General features: G+C 49.8%; 1 protein-coding gene across 1 annotated transcript in view; it reads left to right on the top strand.

Annotated features, from left to right (window-relative positions):
• Positions 1 to 14,778, top strand: part of LOC138452837 (amino acid transporter heavy chain SLC3A2-like) — a 540,336-nt gene that overhangs the window by 415,617 nt on the left and 109,941 nt on the right. The window lies entirely within an intron of this gene.

Genomic DNA, 14,778 nt, shown 5'->3' with positions numbered 1-14,778 from the left:
GTTTACCCTTGCATCTGGGATCTCCTTTCACATGGTCAGTCGAGCCACAAACAAAGCATTTAGCGAACGCTTTCTGGAATGGTGGCTTGTTCTGGCCTCCCTCTGGTTTGGCACCAGAAGGTACACTATTCTGCTGCGGTTTTCCTTGTGGCTTACCCTTATGGTTTTGTTTGGGGCCCTCTTTGGAATTTGAGTTATTAGAATTCTCTGTGGAGTCTTTTTTAGGCTGTCTTCACTCATCATTTTTCTGAGTTGCCCCAGAATCCTTATGAGTAGCCCTGTTGGCAACCCATAAGTCAGCAGCCCTAGCTAGCTCCCTGGAATCCAATTCCTTCGAATCGGCCAAGTGCTGTCTGAGCTCAGGAGAACAGGCATCATAAATAGAGTCCAACATAAAAAGATTCTTCATACCCTCATAAGTGTTCACCTTGTAACCCTTAATCCATCCCTCTAAGTTTTTCAACCCTTCACTCACCCAGGTAGTCCAAGGGGTACCATCATGCTTTTTGAGGGTTCTAAACCTCTTAAGATACTGGGAAGGGGTCTTCCCGAACCTAGCTATCAAAGCTAGTTTCACACTTTCGTAATCCTTCTTATCCACCTCCCCCAACTGCATTACCACATCAGTCGCAACAGGGGGAAGCCTAGAGAACAACCAGGGAAGTAACTAATTCCCGGTGATGTCCTGGAGCCCATGATTATATTCAAACCGTTTTCACCAATCCAACACATCCAATCTCGGTTCATACATACCCACTAATTCCTTAGGCATCCGGGGTCTTTTGGGACTGGAACTTCTAGAGGAACCAGAGGAGAGAGAAGCATTTTCCACAGACAACTTTTTCATCTCTAACTCATGATTAAGTTCTATTTCTCTGAGCCTTAACTCAGCTTGCTTCTGCTCAGCCTGGGCATTCATCGGTCTGAACTCTAGCTCTTGGTTTCTTTCAGATTGAGCTAAAAACCGTTTGTATTCTAATTCGAGCTTCATTTTTTCAAGTTCAAAATAAGCAGGGTTACATGTGGGACCTGGTATGGGCCCCGTAGGTACAGTAGGTAAGGCAGACAGAGGCTCAGAGTGGCTAACTTCATTAGGTTCACTAACCTCTTCTGACTCATTATCAAGACTTTCATTCAGATCAATACCATCACTGTTTTCTATGTTTGCTGGAGAAGTTGGTTCCTCTGAACCAGTACCCAGACATTGGTTTTCCAGCAATCTCGCTATCAGTTCTACTTTCTTGCCTCTTACAGAAAGATTCTTTTGTCTACAGAGAGCTCTCAAACTCTCAGTATTTTCACCGGACAAGGACTCTTGACTGTAAACTTCCATAGTAGACATGTTTTTTGAAAGTTGCTTTTTAGTGCTAAGCTCTGTGGTTAGTTATCCTAAAGTGTTGAAAAGCACTCTAAACTGTATACTCGATACAAATCCCACCGCTGTACACCAGTGTTAAGCGGAAACCTGTGCAGTTCCCTCTGGGACCACTGCAAAAGATTTAGGCCTACAGGTGTTTGGCAGTAAACCCACTTGGTAGCCGTCTGTACCACACAGATTCACCTGGTAGCTGTGGCTGAGCAGTCAGACTTCTCTCAAGAAAAGTTAGGCAGTATGTGGAGTATACAAAATAGGGCAATTTACACAGTAGAACAAGCAGACACAGAGCAGAGCTTGGGTGTAAAGATATATACTTATTTATTTTTTAAAGACACATCTATGAAAACACACTGGCACTAATACGGCAAACAACTTCAATCACAATTACTAAAAGTATCTCAATCCTCTAACAATATTTAGACAAGTCTAGGTTCAACGGCACCACTTATTTGCAGACAGAGGTGAATGCTTTAACCCAGATGGCACTCTAATATTCGTTAGAACGGGAGAGAAAAGGCAGGGTATGAAACCAACTCGGTACCAACACTTTTTCGAAGCAAATGCAAGGCAAGTAAGGCAGGGTCTACTGTCGATTACAAAGTTCAGAGGCCAGGCCCACTCGGAGAGAGGCAAGGCGATATGTCCCAAAAATTATCACAGTGGAAATGCACTTCGAGTCTTTGTAGCAAATTGTCACCGAAAGGTTGGACCAGTTTAGAACAGAAAGTTAAGAAGGTCTGGAGGCGACCCAAGGGCAAGGTAAGTATTAAGACACCTCACGCTAACCGTCACAAGGGCAGCCAGATGGACACGGTACCTTGTAAGTGCAGAGGCAGCTCCGGCGGGGGCAGTTGTTCCTGGTGGTGGATGCAAGTCGGGGCTTTGCCAAGAGATGAGATGCTCTCGTCGTCGAAGGAAAGTTGAAGATCGTTGCACCACCAGGGAAGAGACCAGCCGCGGAGTGCTCCGCCACAAGGCACCACCTTTTGGTCGCGGTACAGTGGTTAGTGGCTATCCGGTTGCCGGGGCGCTCAGCACAGGCAATTCGACCACTACGTCCTGGAAGCGAAGAAGAAGCAAAGGGACTGGTTGTTCCCACCAGTCAGGGGAAGAAGACTCTCCGGCCGGGAGATCTCCTCTGTCGTTGGGAAGTGGTGAGTCGGTTCAGCAGGGCTCCACCGGAGGTGTCGTCGTTGCAGGTCGGCTCAGCTTTACCCTCGTCGGATTCTTAGGTCCTGTGGCGACTTCTGAAGATCCAGTCCCAAAAGCCCTGCTTTTATGCAGAAAACCCCCATTCATTCAGCCTAGCTGTCAATCAAAACACGCTAAGTGGTGAGCGGGGTGGCTCACCACTTGGGCCAATCACACCAGAGTGCGACTTGAGTTGGCAAGGCAACTCAGTCCAGGGTGCCTAAACCCCCTCCCACACCCACTGTGGTACCCAGACAGAATGGCACCACTTTGGAGGGCTTCTGCGTAGAAGCCCGCCAAAAGTGGAACAAAGGGCTCAACCTTTGGTTCGGAGTTACAGAGGCGAACACAGACGCCATTTTAAAAGTTCTGTTAGTAAATTTAGGTCTAGAAAAGCCAATGGTGACTTTGCATGCCCTGGGAGACAGTAGTCAGTCCCAGGGTATGGAGTCTATGGTGGGGATCCTCTAGGACACCCCAGTGTTACGGCACGGAGGGTGCGGTGTAACACACATAGCAAAACACATTAGACCCTATGGAGTAAAATACCCCATAGCCCATAGGACACATTGGCATTCAAAGGAATTAACCACATTCATGTCCAAGAGTGGGAGAAAAAGAGTCTCACTCTTGGCAGGATGGAAAAAAAACAAACTCCAGAAATCCAGCAAAGCTGCTGGGGTACTCACTAGGTTAGGAAATTCAGCCTAAACAGAGAATTCTCCCTAACAATGGTCCCTTTGCAAAATAACCGTTTGAGGTGCACATGGTGTTTGGCAAATAGACTGTTCCTACCCACCCAGCCCCCTTGAGAGCGCACAGCCATAGGTGTGAAATGCCATTGATACTGAAGGGGGGATGGATGGGCATGAGGGGAGTGCAAAAGGCCCAGAACACTGCTGAAGGGATACAAACTTATGTTGATTGCTGTGGCGGAGTCTTGGAGAGGGGAGTCTGCAGGCACAGGGTTTGGGTGAGGTTGTGTGAACAATGGTTCCTGTGCGGAAGATCCCTTTGAAGTGTACATGGTGTTTGGCAACTTGACAGTTGGCACCCACCCAGTACCTGAGAGGGGATACTGGAGGAGGGATGGATGGAGACGAGGTGAGCGCAAAAGGGCACCAACCATTCTTTCATGACCCTCATAGACGATTGAGCGTGTTCTTGACTCACTGAAAAATCCAAACAGCTATTTGTATGTGCTCATTTGGATTTTATTTAATTTGGTGATGTTGATGGCACAAACGAACTACAAATTGCATACTTGAGGTTGTCCTGTACTGTCCGCTGTCACTGGAGAATTTGGTGCGAATGGCTCGAACGAAACAGGCGGGTATTACTCGTTGAACGGCGAATCCAAGCCTCCCATGAAGCCACCATGTAAATGAACGGTAGGCCACCAGCCTGTACCACCAGTGAAAGCGAAACATACATACTTTATTTGAATGAACCTGATAAATGTACCACCTTTCTTGAAAATGCATCCTAAATTCTAAGCCTTAGTTGCCCTTGGAAAAGTAACTTTTAGTAAAAAGGAACTTGGTCTTTGAAGTCTCAACACATTACAGAAGTGAACACAAATTCAAGCCAGAATGGTTTGGGCCATAGAGAAATATTGTTTTTTTGTTGAAAGTGAAAGACACGTAAACGATGAACAGTCTGATTTCCAAAAAGCGAGAGAAATGTATTCAATTTAAAAACTAAATTCATTTTTCAGTGAACGATCAAAGTTACGACAATGTAGGAGAAAAACATGAAATGATAGTCATCTCAGTGGTCAAAATGACATCACATCAAAAGTATACTTACTCGTTACTTGGATTGCGAGGGCGAACTGTTGCCCAAAGTTCATGCAGAAGCACATCATAATCCTCAACACGGACCTTGTGAGGCAGGCTGCCCTGAAGTCATGCAGCTCAGTAACGCATATCGGTGGTGTGTCTTCTTCGGCTATGTAGACCGAGCATCCAGAGTGTTCTTTGCAGCAGCACTTCTCCACCTCTGTTGACATGACCTCACAACGATTGCAGGTACACCAGGTTGAAATCTCTTCCATGCCACTGGGCTCAGGCTCATGCTCCGGTGATTCATCTTCCCAACTATCATCCGATTCGCCATCGTTTTCGCATCTTTCTCTTTCTCTTAGTTCCTCCTCGGAATACTCAGGCTCGTACTGGTAGAGCTGTATTGTTGCCATTATACGACAAATATTTAAATAAAACCCAAATAACGAGTGGAATCAGTTCTAATAGTGTAAGTACCCTTTCACAGGGGCTTCGTACTAGGAGGTTAGCTGAACAGAGCAGAAACGAGTCATGGGCAATCAAAACTAAATACAGTGAAGCGATTGACAAAGCAACTCCAATGTTGTCTGATCAGAAAGGGCATGTTTATACTTGTTGAGGAAAGAGGCGTCCTGGCATTTCCATGGAGACACGTTACTAGCTTGTGCACAAAGAACTTTGACACAAGATGTGCATTGGCGTTGTTAAAAGGGCTGTACGCATCTCGTGATGTCAGCTTCAGGGGCAGGCAATCTTGATTCTTGCCGAGAGTGCACTTGAACTTAGGGTGATGGCTCAACGGATAGGATTAGCACAAGATGGCCACGCCCAACCCGTTGTTTTCGCATGTGTAAGATGCAAAGGAAAGATATTTATGATCAATTACAGTATGCTTAAAAATACATGCCCGAGCGATCCAGGACAATAACATTTTTAGCAAAATTCCCCTTTAAATATATTTCAAGGATTGAGCAAGGCACAGAGCTCAACATCTGCTCCTTGCACTATCCATTCCCATGCAGGAAATCTGCATGGGTCTCTGCATCAGAGTTTGTTGACGGCAGACACTCATTGATTCCGAAGTATTCAGTCTGCTCTTTCGCATGTGTAAATGCCAGGCGGAGTCTGTAGGGATCGATTGCAATGGTGGCTGCCAGTGCCGTCCACCAACCAGCGCATACATGCACACATCAGATCAGTGATCCTAGTGCATAAACTGTTTGATGTGGCGGAAGGAATGAGCATCCCGGGAACGCTCTGGTTCCTGTACCTTATGCCAAAATCAAGCAGTGATTAATGAATTGCAATTGCGGATGGCTCCTTCTGACAGGTTGCGTTTCATTAACACAACGAGTCGGATAGTGCCCAGAACCATTTTTGCTATTATTTTTAAAATGTGCTGTTCAATAGATAAAAACACTTTCAGTGACAGTAAAAAGGATATGCTGGTAAAGTAGCAGGATAGACTAGGGTATCTATTGAAGAGGTCCACGTATAACGTGATCGTCATGGTTTCAAATCTCAGTGGATGAACATAGCCCTTTATCCTTCCAATCTTGCTATAATGAGTATCATGAAGGTGAGTAATAGTAACACCTGTTAATGAAGCCCATTTAGACTTATGTAATCGATCCCTATATATGCGACTAGTTATTATTATCACAATAATATCAACTAGTACGTCAAGCGCCCATTGAAATCTGACTGAGCTTTGACTTTGAGGTTACAAGCTTTGCACATATCTATTTCACTGGGATTGGGCCCTTGCCCTGCAAGTTACACAGTTACATTGCTGTCGCAGGTGTTCAATCCAATCAACAATATCAAACTCATTGACATCCTTTATAATACATCAACCCGTTGCTTTATAATATCAACCAGAGGCAACCAACCATAATCAACTATCATGTTCTACCTGGTCTTTAGAGTTCATTGCCCTGCACACCATGATATGCTCTACTTAGTGCACAGCTCTGTCTATGCTTTTACAGTGTAAACATACCACTAATTCATAGTTAAATATAGGTTTACAAAAATCAATGATTTGCAGAACCATCTAGTCTGCTCATTACCAGACCTAAGTCAACACCTTCTCCAGCACGGGGTCTGGCATGGATTCACATGCTCATGAATATTCCCCGTCGTCAGGCTGGGAATCCTCGGTAAAGAAAAAAACAGTATCAGTTTCGTTTCTGATCTGTCTTTCTTAGTAGTAACCAATTACTGGTCTCTGGGTCATACTTCCCCCAGCCAATGACTGCCCTCTCCCTAAGGCACTCCCCTGGCAGCCATCCTCAGATTTCTACCGCACGTTCAAGTGTTGGGAGTCCTCGTGCTTTAGCTTTCGAACTTTTACTGTGTTTTGCGATTTTTCAAAGAGTTTAATCTCATTTTTTCAGTCAATTGAGCCTCAAGCTCCACCGTTTCTACTTCTGATCAACGGGGACCCGTTTCTGAATTTTCTACGCCCCTCAAGGGCGAAGTTTCTGTCGAGTTACGCTTCTTGGAGTATTCCAGAAGATCTGAGGCCTACCCCATGGACATGGCCCAGGACCAGGGAAACTCGACGCCCGGATCCAAGCTGTTCAGGAACTGCCCTGGATGCGGATTACAGAATGTATTCAAGGAGGATGAGCATTCGAGATGTCTCTACTGCCTTCATGAAGACAAAACGCACGTGGAGAAGGACTGTGCGTTTTCCAAGAACATGTCAGAAGGGACCATGAAGGATCGGCGTATCCGCCTCACCAACTGGCTGGAAGGAAAGAGCCCAGCAGGTGAGAAGAAGAAGAGGTCCGAGCGGTCTTCTAAGCCCTTTGAGGGCGCTCCGGCGACAGGGGTCCAACAAAAGGCTAAGCACTGCGAGTCCGTGGGCGCCGGGAGTGCCGAACGTTGGGCTCCTCGGCTGCCAGGCAGGGCGCAATTTCACCAACGCCATCAACCACGAGCCAAAGCTCTGGCTCGGGGAAGAGGAAAGCGGAGAACCTGGGTAAGCTTCGGGAGAAGTCCCGGTCAATCCCGACGACAGCCGAGGGGGAGCGAGGCGGTGTGCCCCCCCCCCCCCAAGGTGAAGGCCTCCAAGGTCGTGAAGGCCTTGATTCACCCGGCTAAGGCCTCTATCGAGGGAGTCGTGGCAGCCCTGGCGAAGCCTGTGGAGGCTACCTCAGTGGAGGCGACCTCGGGACTAGAGTTTCCCTGCCACCGTGAAAACTCCGGTGGGAAAAGAAAGGGCGGGGCGGTGGCCATCACGGACACGGTACAGCCTCTGAAGAGGAACTGGCGGGAGTCGTGAAAATCCTGAACAAGGAGTTCGAGGAGGCCCGGTCCAACGGGAAGGATCCCGAGGAGGCGGACGAGGAAAGCAGCCGGTCCCTGGGCCACAAGATAACTCAGGGTGGCGTCAGACCACGCGATAACGGTGGCAACGGACATTGCCGACACCGGCTTCCGCCAGATGGGCAACGGCGTTTGCCTTCGGCGGCGCGGTTAGCTCAAGGCAACCGATTTCTGTGAAGACGTGCAGACCAGGGTCCTGGACATGCCCTTTGACGGGAACAACCTGTTTGGCAAGGCAGTGGACGAGTCACTGCACGCCATCAAGGCCGACACGGAGACGGCTCGTGCCTTAGTCGTTCTCCATCAACAACGGCCGCCCTTTTGGGGTTCCGGAGGCAAGCAGGGTGCCTCCAAGGGATTTGGCGGCAGCTCCTCGACATACCGCCAGGCGACTCCCTCCTCGTCGCAGGAGGCCTACAGGGGACGCGGCAAGCAAGCAGGATCTCATCGTCGTCACCAAGGAGGCCAAGGCGGCAAGGTCGCTGCCAAGCAGGATTGAACCGGCTGTAGTGTCGGGCCCCCACCTGAGCAACCCGGTGGGAAGCAGGCTGGCGAATTTCGTCAGCGTGTGGGAGTCCATCTCCAACGACCGATGGGTGCTGGATGCTCTGGCCCGCGGGCACACACTGGAATTTCTAAAAAAGTGTCCCCATATTCCACCTGTGGCCAGAAAGGAAAATCACGTCCCACAACTACTACTGGAGGTCCGAGCGATGCTAAAGAAGGGAGCCATCAAACTCGTCCCAAAGAGGCTCTGGGGCTCCGGAGTATACTCGCGGTACTTCCTCGTAAGGAAAAAGACCAGTGGTTGGCGACCCATCCTGGACCTTCGTCGTCTAAACAAGTACATCAGGTCCCAGAAGTTCCGCATGGTTACCTTCCAGCACGTGCTGGGACAACTGGAGGAAGGCGACTTCCTATCGTCTCTGGACTTGGAGGACACCTACTTTCACATCCCCATCTTGAAAAAACATCGGAAGTTTCTGTGATTCGTAGTCCAAGGGCGGCACTACCAGTTCAAAGCCCTTCCCTTCGGACTGAAGTCGGCACCCAGGGTGTTCACCAAGTGCCTAGCACCAGTGGCGGTGCGGCTGCGCCTACAAGGGATCCACGTCTACCCATACCTGGAGGACTGGCTCATCCGAGCAGATTCAAGGGAACTCGCCATCGAACACACAAGGAAGACTGTCCAACTGCTCACAGATCTAGGATTTTCGATCAACTTCACAAAATCACACCTGGTACGGTCGCAAGTTGCCCTGGTCCTGGGAGCCAAGCTCGACACAGTGGCACGACTAGCATCTCCGTCGGAGGAGAGGATGAAGGCTATCCTAGGCAAGGTGCAACGGCTGTCGAGCATGGACGTGGCCAAGGTGAGGTCCGACAAGTCCCTGCTCGGCATGATGTCCTCTTGCATTTACCTTGTGCGCCTTTGCAAACTTCGGATGTGACCGCTGCAGGAGTTCCTCAACGCCCATTGGATGCAAGCGACGGGCAACTTCGAAGACAGGATCTCGCTCAACGAGACCTTTCAACAGGCGATCCGGTGGTGGGGCACCCGCACACATTTGACGGCGGGTATGGACTTCCAGGCCCCGGCCCATCAGGAGACAGTGACGACGGACGCCTCCCTGGAGGGATGGGGGGCTCATTCCGGAGATCTCCACGCAAGAGGCCTTTGGCTGCCGGAGGAGAAGACATTGCATATCAACGTCCAGGAGCTCCGAGCCGTGTTCTGGGCCCTCAGGTCGTTCCTTCCGTCCCTCAAGGGCAAGGTGGTGAGGATCTTCACCGACAACACCATGACTATGTTTTACATCCGGAAGCATGTAGGGACCAGATCCCCAGCCCTATCCAAGGAGGCCCAGGATCTGTGGCATTGGGCTGTAGCCCAGGGGATGTTTTTGGTACCCTTCCACCTGGCAGGAATAAAAAAACACCATCACCGACGCACTCAGCAGGGAGCTGCGCTCGTGCCACAAGTGGGAACTGAGGCAGGATCAAGTGGACCTCCTCTTCCGGCGATGGGGCAATCCCCAAATCAACCTCTTTGCGACGGCGGTGAACACCAAGTGCCTGAGGTTTTCCAGCAGGTTCCCCCAGCCGGGGAGTATGGGCGATGCCTTCTCATTCCCCTGGGATGGCCTGTTCCTGTATGCGTTTCCTCCGTTGCCGTGGCTGCTGCGACTCATCAACCAACTCAAATGGTCCAGGTGCAGGATGATCCTCGTCGCACCGGCGTGGCCGAGGCAGATCTGGTTCCCGGACCTTCTGGACATGTCAGCGTCCCCCCACAGTCAAACTGCCGACGGACGCGGATCTCCTCATCAGAGAAGGAGGCGCCATCCTCCACCACGATGCGGCGTCGCTGAACTTGCAGGCCTGGCTTCTGCTGCGCTAGAGTTTGGAGGGTACGATATCCCGGCGGACTGCAAGGAGGTACTTGCAAAGGCCAGGGCGCCCTCGACTCTCAAGTGTTATGGACACAAATGGAAGAGGTTCTCTGTCTGGTGCCATGCACAGAAGATGAACCCTCTGCGGAGTACGGCCCCTCAGGTGCTGCCATACCTACTGTCGCTGGCCAAGGCGGGGCTGGCGCATGCCTCCATCAAGATCCATCTAGCGGCGATCTCCCACTACTCCAGGACCCTGGGAGATCATCTCTCTGGTCCCATTGCCTGGTGAAGGAGTTTATGAAGGGACTGTTCCGGTCATTCCTGCCGTTGAAGGCTCCGGCCCCGGCGTGGGAGCTCAACGTGGTGCTGTCCAGGCTCATGGGGCCGCCATTCAAGCCGTTGCATTCGGCACCGTTGAAGTTCCTGTCGTGGGCAACAGTGTTTCTTGTGGCCATCACCTCCGCATGACGAGTGGGAGAGATCCAGGCCCTCTCCTGTAAACCTCCATACTTGACTTTTCATGATACAAGGGTGGTGCTGAGGACACACCCCTCCTTCATGCCCAAGGTGCCGTCGGACTTCCACCTCAACGAGCCCTTGGTGTTGCCAGTTTTCTTCCTGTCGCCATCGTCACCGGCTGAGAGGACTTTGCACTCGCTGGATGTAGCTAGAGCGCTGAAGTTCTACGTGGACCGCATGAAGAGTTTACGGAAGACATCACAGCTTTTTGTGAACTTTGGACCTGTGAACCAAGGGAAGGCCCTCTCGAAGGCTTCCATTTCCAGATGGCTCTCCGGCTGCATCATGCACTGTCACCGGTTGGCAAACCGACCGCTGCCCGGCCGTCCGAGAGCCCATTGAACCAGAGCAATCGCTGCTACCACAGCGTTCTTGTCTGGTGTACCCCTGCTGGACATCTGCAGGGCTGCTAAGTGGAGGTCGACGCACACCTTCACGAGATTCTACTGCATCAACCGGGATTCCAGGGAGGAGTCCAGGGTCGGCCAAGCAGTGCTGCGCAACCTGTTCGCCTGAAGGTGGGCCTGGTGAGGAGGTAAGAGTTGCTTAATGTTGAGTTTATGTAATGCTTAATGTTGAGCCTTGCCACCTCCCGTGGTTGTGCATGTGTGTACTGCTATGTATTCTTATATTCATGAGCATGTGAATCCATTCCAGACCCCGTGCTGGAGAAGGAATAAGTTACTTACCTGTAACTGTTGTTCTCCAGCATGGGTCTGGCATGGATTCACATGCGAACCCTCCCTCCTACCCCTCTGCGGCTCTTCACTTGGTCATACTGCCACTTTACGTGCTACTAAATATGAGGATAGCAGCCAGGGGAGAGGCTTAGGGAGAGGGCAGTCATTGGCTAGGGGCAGTATGACCCAGAGACCAGTGATTGGTTACTACTAAGAAAGACAGATCAGAAACGAAACTGATACTGATTTTTTCTTTACCGAGGATTCCCAGCCTGACGACGGGGAATATTCATGAGCATGTGAATCCATGCCAGACCCATGCTGGAGAACAACAGTTACAGGTAAGTAACTTGTTCCTTACATCCTCTCTAGACTCCCGCTCATGTTTTGCACTTAGTTCTTGAATATATCATATATTAATTTCTTAGTAGATATTGATGGCAGGCATGACCATTCTCCTTCTACACTGTTCATTTTCTTTCCTGCTGCAGCGAAATAGGCTTTACTAGGTCTCTAGCACAGACTTTTCTCTAACATTATAACCCTGTAAACTTCTAGATTTTCCCAACTTCTCTGCATACAAAGCACAGCCGCATGATTTAATGGCATCAAACGTACTATTTCAACAGCCTTTTTTAATTTCTTGCTATGTTTTCCTAACCCACATACTTTCCTGTGAATAACATTTTTATCATGGGTGCCAAGCACTGGCCTTTTTGATTTTCAGTGTTTAAAACAATGGCGGTGATTCCTTCTCCAAAGGAGTATTCTACTAACCAGACCCCATCCCCCTTTGTCACAACTACATGCCAAAAGCATAGTACACTTGCGCCCTGCTGCATAAGTAGCTCATGGCGCAGAGCAGGCTCCAAGTTCACACAATGCCCACTTCGACCACCGCAGCGACAGCAAAGTCCATGCAGCATCGGTGTGACATTTAAGAGATGCCTCTGGTACCCAAACTACAATGATCATGAATACCCCATTCTGGTAGCAGGGTAATCTCTAAGAATAAGCTATACCTGAGTTTAGGCATAGTGCATAGCGATACTTAAGGTCCTGGTCACCACATCCCAATTGCTATTGCGCATGTGTCATATACAGTGAGTCAGCTCCACAGTGGAAGGGGATGTGTATTCGGGTCAGACGGGCTGATGCTGCCCCATGGCAGGACAGCAACCTAGAGGACCCAGCCTCTCTTTGATTCTCTTTGTGAGGGCTGGTAACGCCCTCCCCCAGAGACAGCAGCACAGCAGGCAGCGCTCCTGGGCCTAGGCATCAAAGGAGCACGCCCATTCAGGATGAGTAGCCTCACACCAGGGTGCTGCATGTCTAAGGGTCTTTGCGTCAGTAGGAGGTAATAGGGGCAGGAATAGGCTAGGCAGGAGTGCTCTGGACAATGGAAGACGCTTTCCACCATTTTGTTTCTCGTTGTCTCCCTTTCCTGTCTCCTCCACTTCCTCTGGAGCAAAGCAATTTGGGTGCAAGATCAACAGGGCAAAGTCCACTCCCTCCAGGAGCTGGGATTGGTCCCCTAAAGCAGGCTAGATTTAGACCAATCACCTCCAGTTGCTTTAGGATCCTTTAAGGTCAATGAGATGTTCTGGGGATTCTCACCTGTACTTCTGTTGGGACAGTTGCACTGTCCAAAGCACTCCACCAGAGTTGAAGAAGGAACCGTCTGATAAAGAATGAAGATCTGTGCCCTAACCAATCCCAGGGACTAGCGGGAATGACGGGTGCTGTGACCAAGGACCAACCAATCTGCAACGGATCTTCTGTTTCAGAAGAGCAGCCCCTGAAGTGAAGTATCCTATCCTCGAGCCCTTTGCGAAGGCCTCACAGCAACCCGGAGAACCAGACTAGCCGAACCTCCCTGTTCACCCACACAAAATCAGTCGCTCTGTGTTCGCTGCATCCTGAACTAGAGGGAAGGCACTGCTATCTGCCTTCCTCCAACCAGCCCAACGATTGCACTGCATCTCCATCAGCGGACATGAAATCGCCTCCTAGCAGAGCCCATCAACTGCCAGGCCCGAAGCGTCTGCTCAACGCCAGAAACCGAACCGAATCTCTGAAGGGTCACTTGTCGATTTGTCAAAATAAATGTGATATTGACCTGGCCTCCCAGGTAAACACTTTTCAAACCAACTGGTTGAAAAGTGTTCCATACACAAGTAAATTGAAACACTGAATAGGTTACAACCACCTCAGTGACATGTAAGTTTGAATCACAGAATGCCGAAGGGGGACTCTTAGAATGAAAACCATCATAAATCTCATCCACATGGCTCGGTCCAGTTAGAGCGAGAACCGCTGCCTCATTGCTTGTACCTTGATGGCCCCTTGATTACCACTTCATGGATGCCACCTGCCAATTTGACCACTCGCCGACCTCTGCTAGCGGCTAAAGTCTGACTCGGCGGGGCGAACTTTGAAGCATTTTTGTGACTGCCCTGTCCTGCAGTTTGACCGCACTGAGCTCCTGCATTTGACCCTGATCGATGCCTGCTTGCTGCCATGGCCTCCACGATCCTACATGCCCGACCGTTCAACCCGCGTTGGATGCTGAACTGCCCCTCCCCCGCGCCACTTGGGCCCAAGAGACGGGTTAGGTCATGATTGTCACTCTCCTTACCAAGATATCGTTTTTTGGTAGTACCTTACCTACTACCACTGGAACTAAGCTCGAAGTGCTACCTTCTCCAGTCTATTGCATCTTCTCTGTCTTTCTTCTAGGCAGGGTGATGTACATTAATCTCTTTTTGTTCTCCGTGCAGGTGGTATGTTTTTTGAAAGTATTTATATTTGTATCCAACCTTAATTTGACATTCCCTTTATTTAGGACTGTGACACTGTTGTTTGGTTCACTACTGGTTCACCTTCAAACCCCTCTTGGGAGTATAGCCTGCTCTGGCCCGCATTACCACAAAAGGCAAAGGAGGTATGTCTCTTTAATGTCCATGCTTTATCTTAATAATTGTCTTGTGTTTTGGTTTGTAGAAGTGCGAGGGCTGAGCAGGCCATTTTGTCCCTGCTCACCCTTGTTCTCCTGTGACGCAGTATCCAATTTGTCACAGCCTTACAATCTTCCCTGTCTCGCACACTGGAGGCATTTGCTGATGGTTTCATAGTACAATCAGTGACAATTTAGGGAAACCGTTGGCTCTCCAGATGTTTTGCATTGCAACTCCCATTAGCCATAGCCAGCATATTCAATAGATTGGTGTCCAAGTCTAAAAGATCTGGCGAGCCACAGGTTGCAGCCCCTTGATATAGGATACCTGAAGTGTTCTGGACTCTTCTGGAAACATACCATGCTTTTCAAGCTGAGCTTGCCTTGTGACTGAGCCCCACCCCTGCCAGCCTTTCAGAGCGTATCCTGACAAGTAACTCGCAGTGCTCCTGCACTATTAATTTTTCAGTGTCACTGGCCTGAAACGTCACTCAGTCTGCCCTAGCTCAACCAGCCTTTCATCGGTGGTCCTGATAGC

This window comes from Ambystoma mexicanum, chromosome 4p (assembly GCF_040938575.1).
Source record: "Ambystoma mexicanum isolate Mex_15411 chromosome 4p, UKY_AmexF1_1, whole genome shotgun sequence".
Classification (NCBI taxonomy): Eukaryota; Metazoa; Chordata; class Amphibia; order Caudata; family Ambystomatidae; genus Ambystoma; species Ambystoma mexicanum.
This window is presented reverse-complemented; position numbering and strand designations above follow the sequence as displayed.